Source organism: Chenopodium quinoa, unplaced genomic scaffold, assembly GCF_001683475.1.
Source record: "Chenopodium quinoa cultivar QQ74 unplaced genomic scaffold, ASM168347v1, whole genome shotgun sequence".
Lineage (NCBI taxonomy): Eukaryota > Viridiplantae > Streptophyta > Magnoliopsida > Caryophyllales > Amaranthaceae > Chenopodium > Chenopodium quinoa.
Window position 1 is genome coordinate 1,480,175 of NW_018743503.1, and position 17,821 is coordinate 1,497,995.

Genomic DNA, 17,821 nt, shown 5'->3' on the forward strand with positions numbered 1-17,821 from the left:
TGATTTTAGCTCAATTCTTGATTTAACTCCTCTATTACACCTAATATACTTAGTTATGAATATTTATGGCTTGAAACAACCTAAAAAAGCAATTTTACAATTTTTAGGTTCATTTAGAGTATTTACGGCTCGAAATGGCCTAAATGAGTTCTAACTTGCCCATTTTCATGATTTTAGCTAAATGATTGATTTAACTCCTATATTACACCTAAGATACTTAGTTATGAATATTTATGGCTTGAAATAACCTAAAAAAAGCAATGTCACAAGTTTTAGGTTCATTTAGAGTATTTACGGCTCGAAATGGCCTAAATGAGTTCTAACTTGCCCATTTTTCATGATTTTAGCTCAATGCTTGATTTAACTCCTATATTACACCTAAGATACTTAGTTATGAATATTTATGGCTTGAAACAACCTAAAAAAAGAAATTTCAAAAGTTTTAGGTTCATTTAGAGTATTTACGGCTCGAAATGGCCTAAATGAATTCTAACTTGCCCATTTTTCATGATTTTAGCTCAATGCTTGATTTAACTCCTATATTACACCTAATATACTTAGTTATGAATATTTAAATGAAGTATCTTCCTAATTGGTGCAGGAAGAGACCCGTTGTGAACTTCTTCACCCGGGCGAATCATATGATGGACCTTTGAATGTTGTTGCCTGTGGTAGTGCACAACCGGCCGAACAAGGTACAGTCCATCTTCGACCTCTTCTGCCTGAGCATTATTCTGTCGGGATCCATTCTGTGGTTCCCGAGTTCGAGGACATCTTAATACATGTGCCCGTGGAGGAGGATGAGTTCACTTTACCCTGGGCAGCAAAAGGTAGTTTTGTGCAATGGCCATCTACTTGGATACGGTTAATGAACCAGGTAATTAAGATTTAGATTTCACGCTTTAATCTTTTCTTCCCAAGAGTTGGATGGAAATCTTTTCTAACCATTTGTGTGATTTGTCTTATTAGCCATCGAGGAAAAGCCAAACTCCAAAGAAGAGGGTGAAGGGGCCAAAGAACAGGAGTGAACATGGCTCGGTGAGTGGAAAGGCGTCGATAAAGAGCCCTTCACGAGGTTTAGCTACGCAAGCTACTCCATTAGTTGAAGACACGGTGCTTCAATCGCTATCTTAGGAGTTAGCTTATTTGCACAACCGTGTTTGCGTGTTGCCTAATGACAGCCCCATCCAAATTCAATTTCCTAAGGAAATGTCCCACTACGATGATGATGCAACGGCATGGCTATTCAAAGAAGATTTCAAGGAATTTCTAAGTGGTGCAATGCTTAACATTTCCCTCATTAAAATATCCATGAGTTCTAACTTGCCCATTTTTCGTGATTTAAGCTCAATGCTTGATTTAAATCCTATATTACACCTAAGATACTTAGTTATGAATATGTAAATGAAGTATCTTCGTAAGTGGTGCAGGAAGAGACCCGTTGTGAACTTCTTCACCCGGGCGAATCATATGATGGACCTTTGCATGTTGTTGCCTATGGTAGTGCACAACCGGTCGAACAAGGTACGATCCATGGCCGACCTCTTCTGCCTGAGCATTATTCTATCGGGATCCATTCTGTGGTTCCCGGGTCCGAGGACCTCTTAGTACCTGTGCCCGTGGAGGAGGATGAGTTCACTACACTCTGGGCAGCAAAAGGTAGTTTTGTGCAATGGCCATCTGCTTGGATACGGTTGATGAACCAGGTAATTAAGATTTAGATTTCACGCTTTAATTCTTTCTTCCCAAGAGTTGGATGGAAATCTTTTCTAACCATTTGTGTGATCATACTTATTAGCCATCGAGAAAAGCCAAACGCCAAAGAAGAGGGTGGAGGGGCCAAAGAACAGAAGTGAACATGGCTCGGTGAGTGGAAAGGCGTCGATGAAGAGCCCTTCACGAGGTTCAGCTACGCAAGCTACTCCATTAGTTGAAGACACGGTGCTTCAATCGCTATCTCAGGAGTTAGCTTATTTGCACAACCGTGTTTGCGTGTTGCCTAATGACAGCCCCATCCAAATCCAACTTCCTAAGGAAATGTTCCACTACGATGATGATGCAACGGCATGGTTATTCAAAGAAGATGTGAAGGAATTTCTTAGTGGTGCAATGCTTAACATTTCCCTCATTCAAATATCCATGAGGTAATTCAACTGGTACTCAATTTATGTTATTCAGTTTAGTGGTGTTTGTCGTTTGGTTTTCGATTAACATTGTGTTATCATGCATGCAGAGCACTCAAGGAGCAAATATGGGAGCTTGAATCTCCTTGTCAAGTTGGGTGGTTGTGCCTTGAGCAGATGTCCACTGCTAGAATCTTAGGCAACTCCGTTGACGTGTTGTACTATGCTGAACGGGGTATCAGGCAATCAGTGAGTGTGGGAGACAAGTTTATATTCGTCCCATACTATGAGGAGTACGTCTTATTATGCTAGTCAAGTTCATTTGTTTTCCTAGTTTATTTGTTGTAACAGGCTAACTATTGATTTGTTTGTCTCGTGTGTAGTTATCATTGGACCCTACTTGTGATTTGTGTTTCCAGTAACACAATCTTCTACTTTGATTCTGCTCGGTTACCTCAAGTAAGAAAGCGCCTAGGGAGGTCCATACTGCAAAAGTAAGCATCTAGTTTGTTTCACTTCTTGTTATTTATTTTCATATCTGAACTCATATGTATTGATTATACTAGTCAAATTTGAACTTATTACTTCGATTTTTTGTAGTACCATGAAGAAGATAAATCCTCGATCTCCTCGAGGTCCTACATGGAAAGCACCCAAGGTAATTCACCCATGATGTTGTGATTTTTTTACTTTACAATGCTTAAGATGTTGCTTATTTGCTATGCATTTTGATTAATGTGCTTTGTTCCTCATCCTAGTGCGCACAACAGGAAAACGGAGTTGACTGTGGCCTATACGTGATGAGATTCATGTATGACATAGTGATGAGTCATTGGACAGACACACGTCAGCTTGAAGAGGTATGCCATTTTGGTTGAAATTGCGTCCCAAAACCTCTTACTTGCTCTTTTCTTGTAATCTCAAGCATTAGTCACCCATAACTAAGTGATAATGACATGTTTTAACTAGTTATGAGTTCAATAGACATGAATTGTAGAAAATAGGCATCATAGTAGCCAAAATGGCCTTACTTGAGCCATTTTGGTTGAAATTGCGTCCCAAAAACTCTTACTTGATCTTTTCTTGTAATCTCAAGCATTATTCACATTTAACTAAGTGATAATGACATTTTTTAACTAGTTATGAGTTTAATAGACAAGAATTATCGAAAATAGGCATCCTAGTAGCCAAAATGGCCTTACTTGAGCCATTTTGGTTGAAATTGCGTCCCAAAACCTCTTACTAGCTCTTTTCTTGTAATCTCAAGAATTAGTCACCTATAACTAAGTGATAATGACATGTTTTAACTAGTTATGAGTTCAATAGACATGAATTGTAGAAAATAGGCATCATAGTAGCCAAAATGGCCTTACTTGAGCTATTTTAGTTGAAATTGCGTCCCTAAACCTCTTACTTGCTCTTTTCTTGTAATCTCAAGCATTAGTCACATTTAACTAACCCCAATTATTATTACTTCAGTTCTACTAACTCACGTTTTGTGTATTCTAAGTTTTGCAAGGGGCAAACGGGACAACCATACACGAGCGAGGAACTCCATGTAATTCGGGAGATGTTGGCGACTTACATCACATTTAATTTGTAAATATCGTTTACTAGCTAGCTACTTCATCAATCCTAGCCTTAGCTTACTAATTATGTACTATACATGAAACATTTTTCTAATTTATACCATCTCTTGCGATTGTTATTATTAATTATTTATGTATTGTTATTAATAATACTAATTATTGTTACTATTCATAATTATTATTATTATTATTACTATTATAATAATAATTATTATTATTCTTAATATTAATATTATAATAATAATAATAATTATTATTATTAATATAAATATTATAATACTAATAATATTGCAGCAAAAAAAAAAAAAAAACAGGTCAATATTAGTGCAACAAAAAAAAAAAAAAAAGAATACAGGTCAATGGCAACGGTTAACCGTTGCCAATATTTAAAAAAATAAAAAAGCGCGCCATTGTATTTGGCAACGGTTAAGCGTTGACAACTCAAGCAATTGGCAATGGTTAACCGTTGCCAATTGCTTGAGTTGGCAACGGTTTTGAACCATTGCCAATTATTTTGGGATTTGGCAACCCTCAAATACGCAACGGTTCAAAACCGTTGCCTTTGGGGGGGTTTAAACCGTTGCCAATTTGCCCTTTTCGTGTAGTGACACCGACAAGAATGGTGCAGATATGTTGACTAAGATGGTTCCCGGAAGCAAGCTTGAAGTTTATAGTAAGCTTGCGGGAATGAGCTTCAAGTGATAGTTGAAGTGTGTTCATCTTCCCTATATTGAGCTGGAGGGGGAGATCGTTATGGGTCCAGCCCAATTGAAGTAAAATGTATCTTGTTTAGGTCCATATACTTGGTCCATTTTATTACATTTTACTAGCTTGAATTAAGTCCAATTTAGGGACTTAAGTTGTAGCTTCTTCTGGAAGTTTTTGGGATGCCTTTTGTGGCTTCTCTTGGAAGCTTTAGATGGGAAAATCTTGTGGTAAACAAGTGACCAAGTGAGGCAGCTAGTAGTATAGCATACACACACAAAAATAGAGAGAGAGAGTTACAGTTCTTTTACAAGAGCTTTCAACTTCGGAGTTTTCTGGGCATCCTTCATAAATCTGGTTGTTGCAGGAGTTTTCACCGTTGGATCGTGCTCAAATTTTGGCAGCTTGTTCGTGACATCAAGAGCTTCATTTTGGACAGTTGGGTCACCGTTTTGAGCTCTGGTTTGGTCGCAGTTGTCTCTGGACAGAACTGCTGTCTTTTGGGTGAATTCTACTCTCTTGCTCTCTAATTTTCGATCTCTTATAGTTTATTATTGTTGGTGGGTTGTGAATTTTTGTGAACTATATTTTGTTCATTTTACCCTCAATTTTATTATCAATAAGAGAATATTAAGGGTGGACTCCTCAAGAAGTCCCGTGGTTTTTATCCTTCACATTGAAGGGTTTTCCACGTAAAATTCGTGTGTGTTGTTTGCATTTTATTCCGCTTATTATTGATGCTTTGTGTGTGAAATATTTCTATCCATATTTCATATTCTTGTTGTGTGATATTTTGGGTTGATTGGTTTGGATATTTGGTTGGTTGTCTTGAGTTGGTGATTTTGTGAGTGTCGTAGTGACCTCTTCCGATCCCTACAAAATCAACCAATTCCTAGTTGCGGTTGCGCTCAATTTCTCTTATTTCCTCCTTCATTGCAGCTTGCCATTCTTCAATTTCAATTGCTTCATCAAAGCAAGTTGGTTCTGACACATACAGGGCAAATGAGCAGGACTCATACACCTTGCTCAGAGACTTGAACTTTCGAGGTGGTGTTTCTGATGAGGAGCTTGATCCAGATGAGGTGCTTCCGGAACTTTTAGGTGTTGATGACGTGCTTCTGGATGGTGTGGCAGTAGGAGTATTAATTTCATTGCAATTATCTAGTGGCATCTCTAGTGGGGATGGTTCTTCTTCAACAATCTGATGGGAATTGGTTGTAGGAGTGCCATCTTTCTCCCATTTCCATCAACCTTCTTCATTGAAATTAACATTCCTACTAACAATCACTTTGCCACTTACAGGGTTATATAACTTATATGCTTTAGATTGAACACTATAACCCACACAAATGCATTTTTCTGATTTTCCATCAAGCTTATAACGAGAGTTTACTAAAGCATAAGCCATACAACCAAAAATGTGTAAGTGACTCACCTTGGGTTTGCGACACTTCCATGCTTCATATGGAGTTTGATTGTAGATGGCCTTTGTCGGTGGAATGTTGAGGATATACACTGCTGTTGCGACGACTTCTGCCCAAAATATCTTCGGAACACCTCTAGCATTCAACATGCTTCTTCCCATCTCAACAATCGTCCGGTTTTTCCTCTCAGCTACGCCATTTTGCTGAGGCGTATAAAGAGTTGTCAACTCTCTATGAATACCATTCTCCTCACAGAAAGTATCAAATTTATCAGAAACAAACTCACCCCCTCGATCCGTACGAAGGGTTGTAATCTGGCACCCACTTTGTTTTTCCACAAGTGACTTAAATTTCTTGAAATAATCAAAGGCTTCAGATTTTTTTTTCTTAAGAAATAGACCCAATTCATCCGGTTGAAATCATCAACAAACAATAAAAAATGTCGACTTCCACCAAGAGACTCTAATTGACATAGGACCACACAAATCAGCATGAACAAGTTCTAAGCAAGTAGAAGCTCTCCAGGAATCACCAACTAGAAAAGATGGTCTACTTTATTTACCATACACACACCCTTCACAAAAATCTGGAGTTTCAATTTTAGGCAAACCAACAACCATATTTTTTCTACCTAACAATTGTAACCCTCTAGCATTCAAATGTCCATATCGCAAATGCCACAAACTTGACTCATTGTTCCCTTTAATGACTGTTTCAGGTAAAAACAATGGGACCTTCGGCAAGGTCCTTTTTTGTGGGTTGAAGACTGATCTCGATCAAAATGATAACGGGGCTGAGGGTTTCCTGCACAGCAAACACACGGAAACTGGCCTCGGGGGTGTTGCCAAGGAAAGGCCCCTCCGATGCCGAAGTCAATACAGTGTTTAGAGAGAAAAAGCTATGCAAGAGTATTAACTGCTTGAGGCTTAATGAGTGTAATTAAATCATTTATAGACCGGCCAAATTGAAGTAAATTAGACCCAAACAACTTGCCCCCCAAACCCGATTCGGAAGTATGACGGGCCGATTTTGACTTGCAAAATGGAGGGAAGTAAATGATTTAATTAGAATTTGAATTTGGGTAGTTATTGAGGCAATAACAGTTATTTAGAAAGTAATTAGGGAAGTTGGAAGGTTTAGTGGGATGTTAATTAAGGAAGTGTTTAACGGTTACATTGAAGTGGAGTTAGACTCCCATAATTCTGCTTTCAGAAAGTCTTTTTAAGCCACTCATCCCACTCTCTCTCCTCATTTCTTTGATAATTCTCTTCTATTCTTCGGTAATCACCACTGTTAAACCGCTTTCCTTTTTTCGCATATTCCGAAGTTCGTTGCTCTGAACTCGTAGATCGGTGAATTCTGCTTTTGATAAAGGAAATCTCCTTCGAAATTTCTTTGGATTTCTTTGATTTTTAGAGCACCCCCCTTTTTCTCGATTTCTAGAAATTCAACCGACGAGAATGGCTCGAGACCGAGGAAAGTGACCTATGGTGGTTTATGAGGAGGAGAAAGTTCCTCAGCTGATTTCGCGACGCAATCGTCCGATGGAGATGATGCCGCCTTTGAGTGGCCGCAACCCTCGTCCCAGGGTTGGGACAACAGCTTCTTCCAGCGGAGCCGTGATTCTTGCGGTGCCGCAGTCATCCGCGCCTCCCCGGGATTCGGGGGAGGCTAGCACCATGGGATTTGCCCCCTGGAGCAAGGGAGTGGGGCAACATCCTCGAGAATTTTGGGTTGATGACCACCCCTCCTTATGACTGGTGGGTGGGCGAGAGTCCCCTCTACCGCTTTGCCGAGCAGATTGAAATTTTTTACAGCATAATGGAGGTGAAAGGAATGATGTCCTTCCAGCAAGTATATTATTCTGATAGAGGGTTCAGAATTATTACAGAGCTAATTCTTCAGTAAGATCAAGTGATCGGAACGCCTAGGTGGAGGCAGCTTCCGATTTGTAATATTAAGGTACAATTAATATTACAGCTTAATCTTAACTTAACCCTTCGGGTCGAACCCAATCGAACAACCGATCCGAGACGACGAATCAATCCGAAGGATTTGATGAGTCGTCAGAGTTTTACGAACACAGACGTCGGATATCGAGCTTAGGGCGTCGAGACCGAGCGTCGCAAAATCACAAGCAACAAGTACGAGCATAGCCGTAGCAACACATTGGCCTAGCTATGTGTGTGCTAGGCTAGGCTAGTTCATCGCAAGCTTAGCATGCTAGGCGTGCTAGGTGCTTGCGCATATGCTAGCAAGCCATGCGCCCAAGCATCGCAAGGCTAGGCCTTGCTTGCATGCTAGGCGCTGGGGTTAGGCAAGGCCTAGCATCGCTCATCGTAGCACATAGCACTGCACTAGGCAGCATCGCCATGTGCGTGTGCATCGTTAGCACAACACCAAGCAATAGCGTGCTGGTGCGTGTGGCTGGCGAGGCAATGCCCAGCATGCGTGGCTCACTAGCTGCACGCATGCTGGCTATGCGCTAAGTGCGAATGCCCTGGGCCAGCACTACGCACCAGCTAGCAAGGCTATGCGTGTGTGTGCGTTTGCTAGGCAGCAGCCCTACGCTAAGCAGCGCTTAGCAACCCAACAACTCGCAGCACGCATATGCTGGGCGTGCTGGGCCAGTGCGTGCTGGCACAGCAAGCTGGCTGGCTGCCCAGTCTTGGTGCCAGGCGCCAACTGGCAGCCTTGGCAGCCAAGGTAGGCTGCCAGCACAGCTACCCTTGTGGCGGTTTAGGAGAGGTGGGGACCAAGGCCTCAAGGCTTCCCTTGGGGAGCAAGGCAATGGTCCCCCCATGGGATATGGTCCTCACCTAACCCATTCTCTACTCTTGCCACTTGTTGCTATGTGATTGCATTTGCTTAATAATTTATTTTGGAATTAAATAAAATAGTGTAATTGCACATGATCCCACATTGATCATGAATTGGGATTCAAGTCCCCATTCTCTATAAATACCCCTTGGTTGAGATTTTGAGAAAAAAAACAACTTGAGTAGAACTAAAAGGTATCTCCAATAGTTGAGAAAGCCTTAAGTTCGTAGAACTCCCTCTTTATTTGATCAGGTCCCGACTAACCTTCGGGACTTAGATCACTCGGGTCGGGGTTCGTGGGTACGAGCCGTCGGAGACGTTGCGATTGCGGGGTTCAAGTAAGAGCTCTTTTGGTGAGCAAAGCACGCGTCTAGGGTATAACTTTTTCTCCCTTTTCTCTTAATTATGTATTAATTATGTTTTGCATGCTTTAATTGCTTTAGTTATCGGGGCGGGTTTTGGTGGGTTTCCTTCCGCGTAGAGTAGGTCTCTACGAAACCCTACAGCGGTATCGGAGCCGTGCTCCTTTTAATTATTGCAATTATTTATTAATTAAGGTGTTTTTATGTAGATTTAATTTCTGGTTTTGCTTTTCTAATTAGATTAGAAGTACGTTTTTAAAATAGTTCTAATCTCGTATATTTTTTCCGGTATTTAGCCTAAGAACTCGGATTTTGGCTCAAATAGAGTGTTTTTTTCGGTGTAATCGACGTTCTAAATCAGTTTCAACCCTCTTAGAGAACTGTCCAGAAGCCAAATTCGAACCAGAAACCTATCATTTGAGGGTTTCTTCGTTTTCAACGAAAATTTTAAAACTTTTATGCCTTGATGAATGCAAGCATGTCAAGGGTAGATTAAATGCATTATTGCATCCCCAATCTACTGCAATTTAAATATCTTTTAAGCATGATTATGGAGTTATAATATGTGCTTAAGTTGATATGTTCTTTTTCACATAAACTTGTTTTTCACAATTATGCAAATAAATTGCATTAATGAGTGAATATTTATTGTGAATGTATAATGTTAAAGTTCCTAGCATGTTCAAGATCCAATCTTTAAATGTTTAAATGGTAGGAATTTTGACTCTAAATTCCATGTTGAACTAACTTTGGATTTTTTCATATTTGGTTGATTAAAATCCTTAAAGTTCAAATGCTTGTGATTATTTTTTGATTAACCTTCATATTGGAAGATGTAATCTTGTTATTGTACACAAGTTTATAAGTTCGAAAATTCTTCATTGGATGATTGGTTTATTTTTCCAACTCCCTATTTGTCAAAATCTTTTATTAATTTGCATATTGGTTAAATTAATTATGGACATATCTTTTTCAATTTTAAGCATCAAGAAAGACCTAAAATATTCCAAGGTGATTTTGGAAATTTAGGCTTGTGCACCATTAAAATTGAATTTAATTAAGTTGGACTTATTTTATTTTCATTTTGCCCTAAATCAATTCTAAAATAAATTTAGATTAATTTTATTTCACACGTAAATCGGGATTAAAATCCCGAGAAAAATGCACGCAAATCGAGGCAAAAACCCCAAGCGCCACCAAGGCTAGCCGGGCTGCCTATGGTGCGCACAAGGGCTAAGCCTCGAAATGGCGCTGTTGTGTGGCGAGGGGATGCTAGTGCGCTGGTACTTGGGCGGTGGCCTAGGCTGCTAGATGATTGGGGATGCTGCAGGACAGCATGGTAGCAAGCCCCAGCCAGCCCACCACTAGCTGGCAGGCGCCAGCATGAGAGCCATCATGCGCAGCATGCGTAGCAAGCAGCTGGTGCTAGCCAGTGTAGTGTGCTATGCTGGGCGTAGCATGCTAGCACCAAGCATCACGCACATGCCATGGGCTGCCTAGCAGCCATGGTGCGCAACCCACAAGGATTTGAGTGGGCTGTTTTTGCTTAATTTTGGGCTATGTGTTTTGCGAAAATTTTTCCATTTTAAAATATTTATGTAATTATTTTAACGAGGTTAGACCTCGATTTTTCCGGCTCTTGCAAAATTTTGATTTTGACAAATTTGGATTAACCTGCTTAATTTATTGGATTGATTAAGTTGGATGCGGAATTTAGTGGGAGCTTAGCAAATTACGTGAACAAATTGTGCCTTAATAAAACATAATTTATTAAACAATTTTGACTAGTTTTAATTAGGCGCGTTAATCGGATTAACCAACTAAGTTAGTCACTAGTTTTGCGTGTTTACTTGTTTTATCTCGTAAAATGCATGGGCCATTCAAAAATAGTTAATGGGTGAATGAAAGATTGTTTCAAAACAGGTTTTGAGAAAATGGCAACTAGTGGGACCCGACTAGGATAGAAAATACGGACTGCGTTCCATTACGTATTTTTGTAAATCTAAAAACGGTCTACGTACCAATAAGTATTTTTGTACTTTAGATTAATCTTAGTCATAGTAACTAGTAATTAGTTTCTTGGCGGAGATGTCTCAAGACGGCGTTTCTAAGAAGACGAGCCAAGATGAAGACCCTTAAAGACTTGAAGATTTCAAGGGGTCATGCTAGTTGCCAAATGCATCAAATTTATGCCTTATATATATTGTTGTTATGTTCATATACATATATATTGTGAATGATAGATGCATGTTTAGGATTTTGATATGTTGTGATGATTAGTTAAGTTCACTTAAATCAACCAACATAGAAACCCTAGGTCCCTTAAAATATTGAGCTAAAACTTGCCGTTCCAAGAACAACACTTACCGAACTTATGCGCGTACGTGATGGGCTACGCCAAAGCGAGGCATCACTACTTCCCTAGGAACGTAAGGTATACTAGGTATACGAGTTGGTCTTGCTTAAGCTCAACTATATTAGTAAGGAGTCCTTAGATTTCGTGGCAAAAGAGATAAAATGTCAAGAATGCATTAGATGCGACGTTTTATCAAACCGAGAGTAGCTTATAGCTATTAGCAATTGGGTTGCTTACCCTAAAATATCTAGTGTTAAGACAAGCCAAAGCATGCTTAATCACTTTTAGATTTTTGGGATATCAGAATCATTTTATTCTCGCTTAAAAGGTTCAAATTATTAATGCGTGGATAAAATGCTCAATAAGATTGAAAATTTGCATGAACGCTTTTAAATTTCAAACTTATTGATTATATGAATGGTATTTCATTTCAAATTCTTTCAATTGTAGAATCATGTTGATCGGTGGACAATAGATCGTTGATTTACTATCCTAGATCAAAATTACAAATTATAACTCCTTTCCTAACTCTATCAATTTTACTTTAGATAGCGGTAAGGTAGGGTCGATTCCCAAGGAAACGGGGGTTTAGCACAATTAATACGAAATCAAGGATAAATTGCTAGTAACAAAAAATGGGTATGAGATTTGTGTTTGAAGAATCCTATGGACAAACCAACTACTATTGAGCCTAGAATAAACTAAAAAACAAAGGAAATAGATTAAACACTCTTAAATGCAAATAAATGGACAAGATTAGAGAGATAACAATGACAAAAGCACTAGGGAGATGGGGATTCAATCATGAAAAAGGAATACTAATGAAAACCGATAAGGAACCGATTCTAGGAGTATAAACTCTACCTAAGATAATTCATTCTCATGCAACTACTCAAGCAAGTCGATGAAATCTTTCACACCTAGATTAAATCATTCTCATGCATTCAATCAAGGGCTAGACTCTTGGGATTAGAGGTGCACACACTAACTCCAAGCATATTATAGTTTAAATCATCAACTCAAGAATAAATCCCAATCAATAATCAATAGATAGTCAAATACACATGATTTTCACCCCCTTCCCTAGCTAAAAACCTAAGCTAGAAGGAAGGGAATAGCCATAACAACTAACATAAGCATATATTCAATATCAACACAACCTAACATGATTCTAACTTGAAAGGAAATCAAAGAAACTAATAAAGCTTGAATATTTATGAAAGTAAACTCAAGTAAGAACAATAAAACAAAGAAGATCAAAAACTAGAGAAACAAAAGTAAAGATTGATATTATAAAGATGAATGATTACCAAATCATCAAGGTAGTAGCAACAATCTAGAAGAAAGCTTGAATATTTGATTACGAAGATTGATTCTTGAACACTAGTGCTTTCTCTCTCTAGAAGCCATGGAAATTCTCTCTCTACAAATGATTTAAAACCAATGGAATAGTGAATGAATGAAAAACTCAAGCTAAAGACTATTTATAGTCTTCTACCAAAATGAAGAAAAAGGGCAAGGGAGAGGGCTCTCCGAACAGGTTGCCGCGCCCTCTCCAAGCTGGGTAAATAGCCTCGTCAAACCCAGAATGCCGCGCCCGCGGGGGAAAATGCCGCGCCCGCGGGTCCAATGCCGCGCCCGCGGCCCTTATGCTCCGCGCCCGCGGCTCGCCATCTCCACTTTCTCTTGCTTGCTTCTGGGTTTTCGTGTCCGCGCCCGCGGCTATCAAGCCCGCGCCCGCGGCTATCAAGCCCGCGCCCGCGGCCATTCTGAATAGCGCGCCCTCTCCATTTTGGCATCTCCACTCCCTTGGCAAGCTCCTTTGGCATCTCTACTCAAGCTATTAATTCATGATTCGAACACGAGCGTTAGGAGCTATCATAACACACAAAAAGGAGGTAAAAACTAAAAGAAAAGACAAAAGGGAAGGGAAAATACGAGAGGGAGCTAAAAAGACTAAAATCGAGAGAAAAGGGGTGAGAAGAGGCATAAACAAGTGACAAATCCGGGGGAAATCTGTAGTGAAAAAGGGAAAATGGTGGCATAAATGCCACACATCAAAATCCCCCGCACTTGCCTCTTGTCTGTCCTCAAGCAAGACAAAGAAAGAAAGATAAATCAAACACCACAAAGACAAACATAATATGGCATGGTTTTGGAAAAACAACATTAGAGATCAAAAGGACAAATGCTTTATTCGGACTCAACCATGTCAAAAACGTCAAAGAATATTAGCTATTCTCAACTACATGATGCATGCACGCCTCAAGATGCTAAATATTGCAAGAGTAAAGCCTCAACTAAGCATAGAGAACTAGTAAGTCGTCTTCCGCCCTAATCCCCTCTAGAACGGTCCGCGTTCTCCCCACTAGCTTCAAATCGTCCCCCTAGATGGTTCCTCATGATTCCACGAAGGAATCGGAAAAGATTCAATTTGAGGAGGTAAAAGATCATCCCGACATCTCAACTATGCACGTTCTTTCCACAGGGTTGAGAACCATCTCCCTCCACCGGTTGTTGACCACGCACTCTTAAAGTCAAAGGGACTTCACAAGGGTTGTAATGACAAGGCTTAAGGTAGAGGTCGGAAGAACAATTTGAAATAGTGGCGGTAATTTCTAAGTGAAGCAAGAGGAAGGGCAACCCTCAAGGTCAAAACTCAAAACACAAACACAACTCAAACGAACATCCAAACATATTGATTTCATTCGCATCACCACCCCTTATTCAAGTATATATAAAATAAATAAATTTCTCATTTCATCATATATATATATATATATATATATATATATATATAAATATATATATATATATATATATATATATATATATTTTTATTTTTTTTTATTTTTTTTGTGAATCACTCTTTTCCAAACTTCCTTACATATTCAACTATAGAATTACTAACCAATTTCACAAATGATTCGTGCTCACATTCATGACGCTCTTTCACACTAGCCTCGCAAAGCCATTGCTTCACTAACTAAAAGGGGTTGGTAAACATAGGTCGCTAGGCTTGTAATGAGGTTGAGACAAGAATGGGAAAACATTAGGCTCAAATTGGTTGGCAAGAGGGTTGATGCAAAAAGAAAAATCAAATTTGTAACTAAATAAAAGAGAATATAAACAAAAATGAGAAATGGTGCCCTTTTCCTCCCTCAAAAGTCCAAGGTCACGATCTTGGGAGCTAATAGTCAACACAAGGATTCAAACATGCATAGTTGAGGATCCTAACACGCCGCTAAACAAGTTGATGAAGGCATGAACAAAGTGAACCTCACAAGGGACGAGAGAAGTAAGCAAATACCAACTAGAGGGCTTCAAATCCACTACAGGGAGCAACTCTATCTTACCACATCCCGTGAACTAGGGGTTCAAACGCCCTCACAAGTTCTTACCCTTGCTACCTTAACTAAGGCTCGTCTAATTCAATCAACAACAATCTCGAAATGTGCATCTCATCACATAGTTAAGAAAAAAGGACAAGCATTCTAGGATGCATCATCACGGAGATAGAGTCCAAATGTAGCAAGCAAGTTCCAAAACACAACCATATCATCATGCCATAATTATGCTTATCACACAAAAGGAAGTAGAACAAAATAAAGAGAGAATCAAGAAGGTTCATAAAAGAGGCTTAAAGATTTAAATAAATCCCAATCGACATACAAGTGATCGTTCGGTCTCAATACCAACGATCCTAAGTTCCTTGGAACCGCATGCAAACATCCTCGAACCATTCAACACTTTCCTAAGCTAAATCCTAAACTAAACACGACACGAGAAGAGAAAAGAAAAGTAAAGGAAAGATCTCACCCATGTCTCTTGAAGAAAGAAATAAAGCAACCAAGAAATTTACCGTGCCTCCACATGTCGCTTTCAATTTCTTCCAAGCTACAAAAGAGAGAAAAACAAAGAAAAACAAGGCAAGCACTACAAAGAAAAGAAAGTTAGTACTAGAGAGAGAAAGAAAATCCATGAACTTAGTTCTTTGGGTATGACCTACTACCCAAACATACCATCATCATAGAATCATCATCATCAAAACATTATCATCATATCATCATCATCATAGAAATAGACATCATAGACACCAAACAACAACAAAGCTACCAACGACACCTACACCCAAAACCCCTAAATAGTCCCTTGAATTCTAGGTGCCTTCCCCCACAATTACCTCAAGCATTTCCTAACACTCTCCTTTGAATCAAACACCCCCCCCCCCCACACTAGAGTAAAGCATCGTCCTCGATGCAGCATGAGGACATGTAATAAAGGGGAGGAAAGACAAAGGGAGGGAACAAAAAGAACAAGGGGGAAACTAATGGCCACTAGGGCCGGCACCGTCATTATCCGCACTTCCACTGTCATAAGAGAAACCCGAGGGGAGCCCATAGGTCAAGCTGGGATGCGGATAACTGGTCATATGGCTCGGGTTGGACAAGGGGTGCGGGGTGAGAGGGATCGACATAGAGGTAGTTAGGATCACCCCTGTAATCACTCCCACCCAAAAACCGGTAATAATAATGACCGGACTCATCAGGGAAATCACGCCTAGGCACAGTAGGGTCCGAGGTCCCTTGCCAATATGGGTACGTAGGTTGGTTGTCACCCCCCCAAGATGGCACGGGCACTTGTTGGGCCGACACATATGGGTAGTTGACCGGGGGGGTTTCATCCCCTCTACGTACACTCAAATCATATAAAGCGTTGGTTTGGTAAGAGAGGTGTTGGTGGGAAGTAAACATACCTTGCATGCCGAGTTGCATGCTTTCCATTTGGGCTCTCATTGCCTCCATTTGTTGTTGGTAGTCGGGTTGATGATGTTGTTGTTGTTGTCTTGTTCCTTGTTGTTGTTGTTGTTGTTGTTGCCTTGTTCCTTGTTGTTGTTGTTGTTGTGGGAGCTCATCCTCCGCACTTCCATGCCTTTGACCAGACCCTTCCCCTATGACCATTCTCGCACTAGGAAGGACACCCGAGTCCTTCTTTACCCACCATGGGTAATTGACTCCTTCCCTCGTGAAGGAAGTGAATTCCGGCTTGGGAAGGAAACAGTGATGTTCATGGGAGACAAGTAAGCTCCAAGTCCTTCCTCGATCCTCGGTATCAGCGATGAATTTCATGGTCTTTAGCTGGTCGAGGTCGAGCCAAGTATCACTCCCATCACTCTTCCCCACGGGGGTGCAAGATTCAAGCTTCGCCAAATGCCCCAACTTCTCGGCTATCCGAGTGACCATTCCTCCAAAATGAATTTCACCCTTCCTTGTGCCCGAGAAGACACCTTCAATGCATTTATTGAATAGAAACCCAAAGTTCATTCTGTGCCCAATCTCCGGCTGCGTAGCCAGCCATAATATTCTGATTTCCTCAGTTGTAATCTTCCCCAAGTCTTGTTTATTAAAGACCATGTACCCGAGAATTCGATGCAGAAGTCTGATGGCTGGGTGCATAATCTGGCTGGCTAAAGAGTACTTGGACTTGAAAGCGTCCATTCTCGAAATGACCTTCCACCAATGAAGAGGCTCATAAGCATGGAGGCCTGCATGCTCGGGGAAGAACATATCGGCATCGGGGTTGAAGTCCAGTAGTTGGTTAAACTGGCGGAGGGTGAAGGTTTCTTTCTTGTTAAAGAGTTGAAAGGAGATGGAGAGATCATTATCCCCTGCGGCATGGCTTTCGAAAGAAGCAAGAAACTCTAGGGTGGGCTCTTTGTAGGTTCGATATGCACTTGACACAAAGGAACCAAGCCCGAGGTTGTTGAACAAGAACCAACAATCCTCGTCGATGCCAAGCTTGGTGACGGTGGGATGGTGGTAATGCTTGGTTGGTCTCAACTTCCTGTTTAGGAGGTTGTCGTAGATAGGTTTGTGGTTTTTGTTGTGGAATTTGAGGGGTGGTAGAGGTGGTGGAGCGGTTTGTGTTTGGTCATTTTGTTGGGGGTTTGAGGAGGGTGAACCTTGAAGTTCCTTCCAACTTTTTCTCTTCTTTGAACCGAAAACCATTATCACTAATACCAAATTGCAATCCAATACCTCAATAATCCCTCACAACAATCACACTACAACAATTTCCAAGACCAAGAATCACCAAGTTCAACCCACAAGCAAGCAATTATGACAAGAAACAACTAACACAAACAACAACTCAACAATTAATGATGCTTAAGATGATGAATGAACACAATATCGGCATGCACCAATCAAAAAAGCAAGCAATCAAAAATTCCAACATGAAAATTCACAAGCATACAATTTCTCAACCAAATGCATGCTTCAAATTCAAAGGTAAATGAGAGTAAGGAAGAAATGTATACCAAAATGGGTACCCTCCACAATTGCTCCTACTATCCCCTTGAAGAAGAAATAAAGACCTCCTTCAAGAACCCTCCAATGGTGGAAGAAAGTTCCACACAAGGAGGAATACCGAAATTGGGGGT